Source organism: Cervus elaphus, chromosome 20 (assembly GCF_910594005.1).
Source record: "Cervus elaphus chromosome 20, mCerEla1.1, whole genome shotgun sequence".
NCBI classification, from domain to species: domain Eukaryota; kingdom Metazoa; phylum Chordata; class Mammalia; order Artiodactyla; family Cervidae; genus Cervus; species Cervus elaphus.
The window spans coordinates 81,593,331-81,604,255 of record NC_057834.1 but is presented as its reverse complement, the minus strand read 5'-3'; positions in this window follow the sequence as shown (position 1 = coordinate 81,604,255).

Sequence of the window (10,925 nt, the reverse complement as noted above, 5' to 3'; positions counted from 1 at the left end):
AAAATACAGTAAGTACCTAAGAGCAAAAGAGACCCTGGACAGGAGAGTTCTTTTGTAATCCTGTTGGGGATTTTATTTTTACCTGTTTATTTCATTAAGTCAACTCAAGTGAGATATTTCACCTTAGGAGTTGTGTCTGTGAGACAGAAAATGTCAGTTTGTTCTCAGGTGAAGGGGAGGATAAACAGCTTTCTTATTTCCCTGTCAAGGGGTGCATCGTGCAGGCTGTGGCTCCTGTCCCAATGACCACAGATTCAAGGACTAGGTGGGACACCCAGCCACCAGGAATGGAGATTAAGCCACCCTGCAGGGTCCTTGGGGACAGCCCTTTGGCTTGCAGGCTTCTGGGAACACCCCCTCTCCTGAGGACCCTCTCTAGCTATGGTCAGTGACAGTCACGAGGGAGGACTCTGCCAGCACAAAGACATCATGAAGTGTTTACGACCTACTCTTGGGGAAAGAGGTTTTCCCAGGTGGCTCAAGTGGCAAAGAATCCACCTGCCAATGCAGGAGACTCAGGAGACTTGGGTTCGATCTCTGAGTCAGTAAGATCCACTGGAAGAGGTCATGGCAACCCACTCCCAATATTCTTGCCTGGAAAATTCCATGAACAGAGGAGCCTGGCAGGCTACAATTCGTGAGGTCACAAAGAGTCGGACATGACTGAGCATGCACACACTTGGGGAAACAAGAAAATGAGGTTTCCAGAATCTGCCCTACCAAACTGCGCCAATACTATTGATAGTTCCCTCTCTTTTCCAGGTACTAAATGGAGCCAATTACATAATAATTCATCTTCTGAAAATTCACTTAGCTTTGGGGAGCTGGAGGGATGATTTTGCATAGGAGATTGTTTGATGAGACAGCTGTCCTCTCCCCTCCGCCTCTGCATGTAGCAGAGCAAAAGGCAGGGATTGAGGGCAGAGGTGCCAGGCTGTTTTTGTCATCCCTGCCATTGGTCCGTCGCCCCCATTCTTGTCACTTTCCTCCACTGCAGTGCACTAGGAAGGTTCTCCCAGCAGAAGACAAGCCACAGGCAGCTTCCAGAAAGTGAATGCCAATCTCCTGGCTCCAGGATCCTCCTCATTTCTGACCACTTTCCATGGTCAGGCAGCAATGGATCAGGCAGAATATTTTCTGAGAACTCCAGGAGAAAATGCAGGCAGGAGAAGAGCTTTGGACAACACCTTCCAAATCCCAATGAAAAGGATACTTTGTAACCCAGAGGCAGAAGGGGTAAACTTCAACCAGTTGGTTGAGAGCCATCCAGTTGTGGAGCAAACCTGACCAAGATCAGCAACCCATTGGCAGCATGAGATCCAGGGCTCTGTGGGGGCCAGGGTTTCTTGTCTCTTCGTCACCACAGCCTCTGCAAGGGTAGGCTCTGGTCTCCCATGGGATGGATTACCGCAGCAGGTCTCCTCTTGGAAGCCATCTTTGCCGCCCAGCAGGAATGGTGGCACCCACGTACACAACACACACCCCGCGTGCCAGCAGTGAGCCTACACCTTTCTATTGCTTCCAAGAAGCCTAATGAAATGCAAGTGTGTGGGAGTGACAGTAGGGATAAGCTTAACTTTGCTGTAAATAACATTTTTAAAAGGAATTCATTTGCAAGCATTTATACTTTACTGTAACTAACTTCTTGTAACTAATAGCTATGGATGAGAATCATCAGCCTGTCCCTAGGATTGGGGGGTTTCTACTCAAATGCCTTGGGGACTGAAGTCTGCCCGTGGGTGTCGGATCCTAACCACCCACACAGGCCTTGCCAACTCTTTCTACTGGTAGGGTTGTCCTCTTGCCCTGTATTTCCAGCTATAGGTTGATATTCTATTCTGTTGGGGCACATTGGTAACACTTTCTCAGTGCTTACATGAGTTGCCAAATAGTTTTGCCTAGTCTCTTGCAGTTGGGCTTCCATCACTTATACACAGGACCAAACATGACTTTGCCATGATGGACTGCTGGTTACATCCCTTGAGAATAAGCCTAGGAGCTGGGATGGTGACCCCAAACCTGGTCAAGCCCCCACTCTGGTCTCCCTCAAAAGAATATTTTGAGGCGTGTAAAAATTGACATGAAATTCAATGTCAGTGACCACAAGCTAAGTTTTGCACTGACACCACCCTTTTCACTCATTTATCCACCATCTGTGACTGCTTCCATGGCCACACGGCAGAGTGGAGGAGACGTAATGGGCCATGATTGAGGCCCTCATGGCTCCGCACAGCTGCTCAGTTATAACTGGGTGCTGCAAACTGCAGCCACATCTTGACCACATTTCAAGGGCCATATAGGACCTTTCAAAATTCTGTTTATTACTTGCTTATACTCATCGTAACAAATCAAGACAAGTGAACTCTGTTGTATTCTTAAGGTACAGCAGAATTTTGCCATCGAATTAGATACCAATTAGCATGGTTTTAGACTCACAGACATGGAGAACAGGCTTGTGGTTGCCGAGGGGGAGGGGCTGGAGGAGGGATGGACTGGGAGTTTGGAGTTAGCAATGCAAACTATTATATGTAGAATGGATGAATAACAAGGTCCTACTGTGTAGCACAGGGAATGATATTCAATGTCCTGGGATAAACCATCATCTAAAAGAATATTTAAAATAATATATAACTGAATCACTGCTGTACAGCAGAGATTAATACAACATCATAAATCAACTACACTTCAATAAAAATATATTTTTTAAAAAGCATGGTTGTATTATGCAAGGACACAGGTTGTGCTGAAAGAATACAGTGCATGTTGATATAATTAGATAAGCATTCATCACAGAAAAGCTGTGGTCAGAAAACTTTTTAATTTTAAAATGGAATATCTCCTTATAGCAGAATTTCTTCCCAAAAACAAAAAATGAAAATAAGTTTTCAATCAAACTGTTTCCAAGGAGTTCATTTGTTATCCAAGCAAGGAAAACTGTTTACCAGTGGTGAATTAATCAAATAATATTTGATTATGCAGCTGAAGACATGTGTCCAGACAAAATGAATTTAAGATTATTCATTTTTAGAGGAAGTTACTCAAAGAATTAGGACTTCTCTGGTGGCTCAGTGGTAAAGAATCCACCTGCCAATGTAGGGAGACGTGAGTTTGATCCCTGGAGTGGGAAGATCCCCTGGGAAAGGAAATAGCAACCCACTCCAGTATTCTTGTCTGGAAAATTCTATGGATGGAAAAGCCTGGCAGGCTACAGTCTATGCGGTCACAAAGAATGACATGATTGATCAACTGAACAACAACAACAGCTCAAAGAATTGAGGGCGTAGGCGCAACATCAGTAGAACATTTTTAAAAACCAAAGCAAATGATTTTGAGTCATTTTCTTTGGCTCTGGATGAGTCAACAGATATTACTGATAATACCATTATTTGAGGTATCAACAGCAACTTTTTTTTTTTAACTTTTATTTTGTGCCAGAGTACAGTTGATTAACAATGCTGTGTTAATTTCGGGTGTACAGAAAGTAACTCAGTTGTACATATACATGCAGCTATTCTTTTGCAAGTTCTTTTCCCATGTAGGCTATTACAGAGTATTGAACAGAGTTCCCTGTGCTATACAGTAGGTTCTTGTTGATTATCTATTTTAAATATAGCAGTGTGTACATGTCAGTGCCAAACGCTCAAGCAAGTTTGCAGTGATGGAAGAATTAGCCTCTGAATAGTTGGCATGGAACAATTACAGATGAGAGTATTTTCAGAGACATTGAGAAAACACTAATTCAGGACAATGTGAAATAGAATCTAAAAACACAAGTGATGGTAATATGTGGAGCAGCAGCTATTTTGCAGAAGAATGTGAATCTGTTTGAATTTATTGTGCAATGACACTACAGCTGTGTATTATTGAACCACTGTTCCCAGTGGTGAATTTCCTTCATTCACATGGTTGCCAATTCTGTGAATTTTTGTCAGCAATAGGAGTTGAATAGTTCAACTCTCCTGGCCACATAGCAGTCTGGTGGCTTAGCAAGGGTAAGTTTCATTGTGATTATTTGAGCACAGGATCAATACTGGAATTTTTCAAAGCACCTTCATCTACTGTTATTGAATACTGAATGGCTTTGTAAATTCACTTTTGCTGCAGACATTGATGTTTCTTAATGAATTCAACTTCCTTACATGAACTTTCTTGAAACTCTCTCTTCCTAGAGACGGTTGATAACTTTTTGCTATTTACTCTCAAAATGCTGGCTTTAGTGCTTACACACTTGCCTTTTAGATGCCAGTGATACCCAAGTCTTTACCTTCTGCCTGTCATTCTTTCTCCTCTTTGACTCCATCTACACTACAGCTGGGCTTCCCCAGAGGCTCAGTGGTAAAGAATCCACCTGCAATGCAGGAGACACAGGAGACAATAGTTAGATTCCTGAGCCGGGAAGATTCCCTGGAGAAGGGAATGGCAACCCACTGCAGTATTCTTGCCTGGAGAATCCCATGGAATGAGGAACCTGGCGGGCTACAGTCCATAGGGTCACAAAAAATCAGACATGACTAAAGCGACTGAGCATGCATGCATGCCTATAGCTGCAACAGTCCCATATGTGCCTATTCTCAGAATTCAATATCTAACCCAGACCTCTTTGTTGATTTCCAAACCCATATTTCCGGTTGCCTACTGGACACATTAACTTGGATATTTCAGACACCTTAAATTTAACATGTCCAGAGCAATTCAGGGATCCTCAAGACCATTCAGGGTTGATGATTCACTAGGACTTATAACCTAAGAAAAGCTGTTACCTTCGTGGCTATGATTTATTATAACTAAAGGATACAGACTAAAAGCAACAGAGTGGAAAACTATAAGAAACCAATGCCGGCAGAAGTACTAATGGTCAGACCACATAAAGATAAGGGTAATCAAACCAGATGAAAAACCAGGACCAGCTGAGGTTCTTGCTGAGGGTGAAGGGAATACAAATGGGTAATGAAGAGAAGGTAGTTATAAATACCAGCAAGTAAAGGTGGCTGGCTTTAAAACATATATGTGGTTGTTATAAGTACTTTTTTTATTCTGTTTTGAATAAGTCAGTCCACATTTACTACATACATGTATGTGACTAGTGAATGTAGACAGAGTATATTCCAAATGTGGGGCTCTTTTGGTTGACTATCATTGCATTTAAACAATTAAAAGCCCCAAAAGGCCAAAAAAAAAAAAACCCAAAGAACAAATGAGGATATTTTGTTCAGCATAGGGAAAGACAGCTCTTATTTTGTAATAACTTTAAATGGAGTATAATCTATAAAAATATTGAATCAAAAAATAAAGAAAATGAAAAAAAATGTTAAATATACATTATGTAAGGAATGTAAAACTCAAAGACCATGATTATAAATGTCTATAAAGTACTTCAATGCCATACTGTCAGTGCTCAACAAATTTTAAATAGAAAAAAATGAAGTCACACACACAAAAAAATCAACAGAGCAATAAGGCACATGAGCAAAACCCACGGCCCAGGAGAAACCAAGCCCAGGCTTCCAGGCATCCTCGCCCAGAAGAGTCACAACAGTGTGTGACAACACCTGTGAAGTGCTGCCAACCAAGGAAGCTCACCCAGGCCTTGGCATCCTGGGGTTTTATTGGGAGTCAGTCACGTAGGCATGTGGCACCCATGTGAATGATCTCAGCTATTCAGATGCCAGCAAAAGCAGTCATTCACCATGAGTCACACTGTGCATGCTGTTGCTTCAGTCGGGCCTGACTCTGTGCGACCCTGACTCTATGGACTGTAGCCTGCCAGGCTCCTCTATCCATGGGATTCTCCAGGCAAGAATACTGGAGTGGGTTGCCATGCCCTCCTCCAGTGAATCTTCCTGACCCAGGGATCGAACCCACGTCTCTCACATCTCCTGCATTGGCAGTCAGGTTCTTTACCACTAGCACCACCTGGGAAGCCCACAATAAACTGGTACAGCATAGCCCGAGGCTTCATGCATATGTTGCTGTTCAGTCACTCAGTTGTGTCCAACTCTTTGTAACCCCATGGACTGCAGCACAGTCCATGGCTTCCCTGTCCTTTGCTATCTCCCAGAGTTGGATCAAACTCATGTCCATTGAATTGATGATGCCATCCAACCATCTCATCCTCTATCATCCCCTTCTCCTCCTGCCCTCAATCTTCCCCAGCAGCAGGGTCTTTTCCAATGAGTTGGCTTTTCGAATCAGGTAGCCAAAGTATTGGAGCTTCAGGTTCAGCACTCATCCTTCCAATGAATATTCAAGGTTAATTTCTTTTAGGATTGACTGGTTTGATGTCCTTGCTGTCCAAGGGACTCTCAAGAGTCTTCTCCAGTATATAAAAATATTATCGGGCAGAATATTCCAAGAGCTCAGAGGTTATTTCTTGGGAGTCAGCTGAGGGCCAGTCCTGAAGGCAGAACCTTCTAGGGAGTAATGTGCAGGTAACCCAGGGCTACAGAATTAACTCTTTTCCACACAACTTCCCAGAGCTGTTCTTCCTTACACTGTATCATCTGCCATTACCGGAGGGATCAGCCTAGAGTGCTTTGCTTAACCCCAGCATCCAATCAGATCTGCCTGTAAGTCCATTCCCTTTCTCAAATCACTTCTTGCACGGATTATGGCAAACTGGACTCATCTCCATTTTGCTTTCCTTCCAGCAGTTCTATTGCTTCCATCTGGAAATCAGGATCATGACAACTGCTGTGACAGAAGTATGCACAAGCTAGGCATTGGTAATAAACGCTATAATAGAGGAATGCTCGCGATGCTGTGACAAGGAAACAGAGGGAACAGTCTGATTGTGTCGCTCCTGCTCGACATAACAGCATCACCAAGAGAATAAATTCAAAATCCTTTGTATCCTAGACCCCTTAGCCTGGCCCCTGCCTATCTTCCCACTGGTTTCCTAGGTCCTTTACTCTATGCAAACAGAACCACTGACAGTTTCAATAAAGTTCGTGTGGTTTTGAAACTGTTCACCTCAGCTTGGGACTTGAACCGGCCAAAACACAGTCTTCCAACTGAGATCACACACACGGTTTCAGGACCTAATGAAACAGGTTCTTGATATCTCATCTCAGAAAGAATTCCATAAGAGACAAAGTGACAGGTAAGAGATGGATTTATTTAGAGGGAAACATTCCACAGAATGTGGGTCATCTCAGAAGGCAAAAGCAACCCCGAAATGTGGTGTGGTTAATTTTTATGGGCTGGGCAATTTCATAGGTTAATGAGTAGGAGGATTAGTCCAACTGTTTTGGGGAAGGGGAGGAGATTTTCAGGAATTGGGCCACTGCCCACTTCTCGGTCTTTGAAGGTCAACTTTGAAACTGTCATAGCACCTGTGTGTCATTTAACTTTGCTGATGTGTTACAATAAGCATCTACTGAGGCTTAAGGTCTAGTGGAAGTCGACTTGTTCACTATCTTGGACCCATTTGGTTCTATCAGTTTGTCTTTCAAAAGTCGTGCTCTGCCCCCTTCCCTCCTGTTTCAATTTGACCTTGACTGCTCTGTTTCCTTTACCTGGAATGTCTACTCTTCAATATTTAGCTCAGACATCCTCTCTGATCTCCTACCTCCTAGTCGAAGATGCTGCCCTCCCTCCACCCTGCTTCCCTGATCCTCAGAGCATTCTGATACCTCTACTGTATTAATTTTCCAACTGCCTTCAATGGTTCATTCATTTCCCCTTGGAAGATTGTTAGTTTCTCTCAACAATCAAGTTATCTTCAAGGCCACAGCCCTTGCACCTAGCACTACAATCCTAATAGGAGCTCAATAAACATTTGCTGAGAGAATAAAAGAAAGTCAAATTCTGAAAGAAGAGAGGTGACTGCCTGCTTATAGGAGGAGGGGAAGTTGTGTAGATACAAGAACTTTCGAGTTACTATTAAGGGAAAATAGACGCTATCAGATTGAGAGAAAATGCCATAAAATAATTTTGATCTGATTCCTATGCTCCATCATATATTAGCTGTGTGGCACTGGGCAAAATTCTCTCTCCTTGGTTCAGTTTCCTCATCTGTCGCGTTAGGATAACTATTGCTCCTACCTATATAGTTGTTAGGAGAAGTGAAAGAACTTGCTTATTATGGCTTAGTGTCCTGTCTGGAACACAGCAAGGGTTATGTGAAATTAGGCAAGTTTCTATCCGCAAAGATCAGTTTGTGTTTCAGATGTGCAGATCAAGGGAAGCCGGCATGGAATTTTGAGAGGCTCCCCAGCAGCCTCAACTATAAACGGCTCACTAGAAGGTTGCTCTTTTCTATCAGATCTGCTCTCACACAACAAACACACTCCTAAGACCAACATGTGCACAAGTGCACAGTAATAAACACAGGGTGTTTGGGGAAAATAGGATTATGGGCACAACACTCAAAAAACTTCATCAGTGACTCAAAAAACAAAAGTCCTAATAAAATCAACAGCAGCGTTTTATACAATTTAAGTGGTTAAGAAACACATGGACGCTACAATAAACATGGAACTTTACCTTGGGAAAGACTGGAAGTTTGCTTGAGGAAGGGGTATTAGAAATGTCATTATAGCTTGTGAGTTATTGTAAAGTGGTGGCAGAAGATCGTCTGAAATGGAAGGGGAGATTATAATGCTCAATAGGAGCAGGCATTGCTGTAACACACATGATAAACTGAGGTTGCTGGTGGATATTTAAGGTGTCTGAGTAGATGTGTTTTTTGCCTCCCTACCCAGATCAGCTCGACTGGGGGTAGTTTTTTGCATTCATCTACAGTGCTTCTGGTACATACGCAAATGCAAATTTTGCTCTGTGATTAAATCATTCCCAAATATATCAATCACACTGAGACAAATTTGGTTGTGTGTTGTTTGTAAACCAAGTATTTTAGGAGAACTGTTCAATAAGATAGACAATAACTAGATTCTATCTTTTGGAAACCATATCTGAGGAATGAATTAAAGGGAGTAGTTTTGAAGGGATTAGGATTCAACAATCGAAACTCAAGTCAGAGTTCTGGTTACTTAGCGGAGCCTTCAGCCACACGCAGGATGATGGTTCATCCCGCATTACACCTCTGGTGTGGACCTCATTACAAACAGCTTCTTGTTCATTTCTGAAAATTCTCAGTTTGGACAGTAATTTATAGATTTTAAATTAAAATAATGGTTTCCTCAGATCTTTGATAAAATGAGCAATCGTGTGTCACAAATAAAAGGATCTAAGCTGAACTTTCTAATTCCAACTAAAATTGTCCATGGTTTCTTTAAAATCAAAATAGTTTCTTGGAACTAACATATGCCACAGTTTTCTGTGACTAGTTGTTGATCTATTTTTCTTTAGGGCATTAAGTCTAGAACAAATAACTGTTTGGAAAAGTTTGATTTCACTAAATAATTTATAGAGATTTTCACTATGTAATATTTTTCACTTAAAATTTAATGAATGAAACTATCAAAAATAAATCTATTAAGTAGTTACTTTTCAAGGTAAAAGCGACTGATAAAGGAAAAGGACTAAAAGAGTTTAAGCTGATACTTCACAAAGCATTACACTGCTGGGCAGCTCTGAAAGGGCTGTGTCTCACTGAACATTTTCGCTAATATAAAATTAGAGGGGGGGTAGATTATTTTGAGTCAGAGTTACAGGTATTTGGGGTAAATTAATTATGACATTATAATCCGGTAATAACCATACTTAGGGGCTGACAGGACAAGGAGCAGACATTTGTTAGGGCTGAGAACCAGCGGTGTCTTATCCTGCCCCTGGCTGGGCAGTTTCCACCTCAGCTTAGACACCAGGTATATTAGAGAACTGGGTCCAGAGAACTGGAATGGAGGCAGTTCTAGAAAGTCTGAGGGCTTAGGGAACATGCAAAATCTGCTTTTTTTCTAATCAGTGCACTGGGGCAAGGTTTGCTTTAATGGAGCACTGTAACCAGAAAACTGTCTTGACAGACAGAAACCAGAAAACTAAATATCTAAATGCAGACCCAGCAGGGGAACTAGAAAAGCTCCAGCTGCCCTGCCAGCAGCTGTTCTTTTCCAACTAAATCAAAATATTCACACACATTACTTCATTCTACTACGGTAGCATTCATTTTTCACGGTGACATCTGAGAAAGGTTACTGGGCCATTGGACAAAACAATCTTTTGGCCACTGTGACTATAGTCACAGAGGGACATGGTACACATACTAAGAACAAAAAACCTGGCAGAAAGAGCAGGCTGTCTAGGTATGTCTTAGCATTCATTACTCAGTGGCCTTTCGTTATATTATTTGCTATTAATTTAGCTACTTCAATTAGATCCTTAATGTCCTAAACTTGAAATGGTAGATTCAGCTCATGGTCACCACTCATAGAAACAAGGGTGAGTCTCGTCTGTGGACCAAGTGATCAGTACCTTTGGTGTTGAAGACGACAGCATGGTGGATTATGGGTTAAGAACTGTACAGTTTCACTTAAAAAGTCATGTAAAAGGTACTACAGCAGTCTGGAATAAGCTGAAATTTAGGGATTGGAAGATCTGGGGTTTTAAGTTCTGATTTTGTCACTTAATAGTTATGTGACCTTGCATTTGTCCCTTGACATCTGGGTCTGTTACCAAGTCTCTAAAAATAGGAAGGTTAATATTCTTTTTCACAGGGCTGTTGAATCAACAGAAAATACGTGTTATGTACACTATGTTTTAGTAAATGTGTAAAACTACCACTTAAACTTTTAAAAACTTCATATTATGGAAAGGTTAGAGACTTAAAATACATTACTTCTATAAATTAAGACTATTTGAATCTTTAATAATTAATCAGCAATAAATGCCATGCACAGAAAAGTGTGTTTTGCCAATTTTTTAAAAAATAATTTCTGTGCTGGGTCTTTGTTGCTGAGTGGGCTTTTCCCTAGTTGCGGTGCGGGGGCTTCTCTTTGCCGTGGCTTCTCGTTGTGGAGCATGGTCTC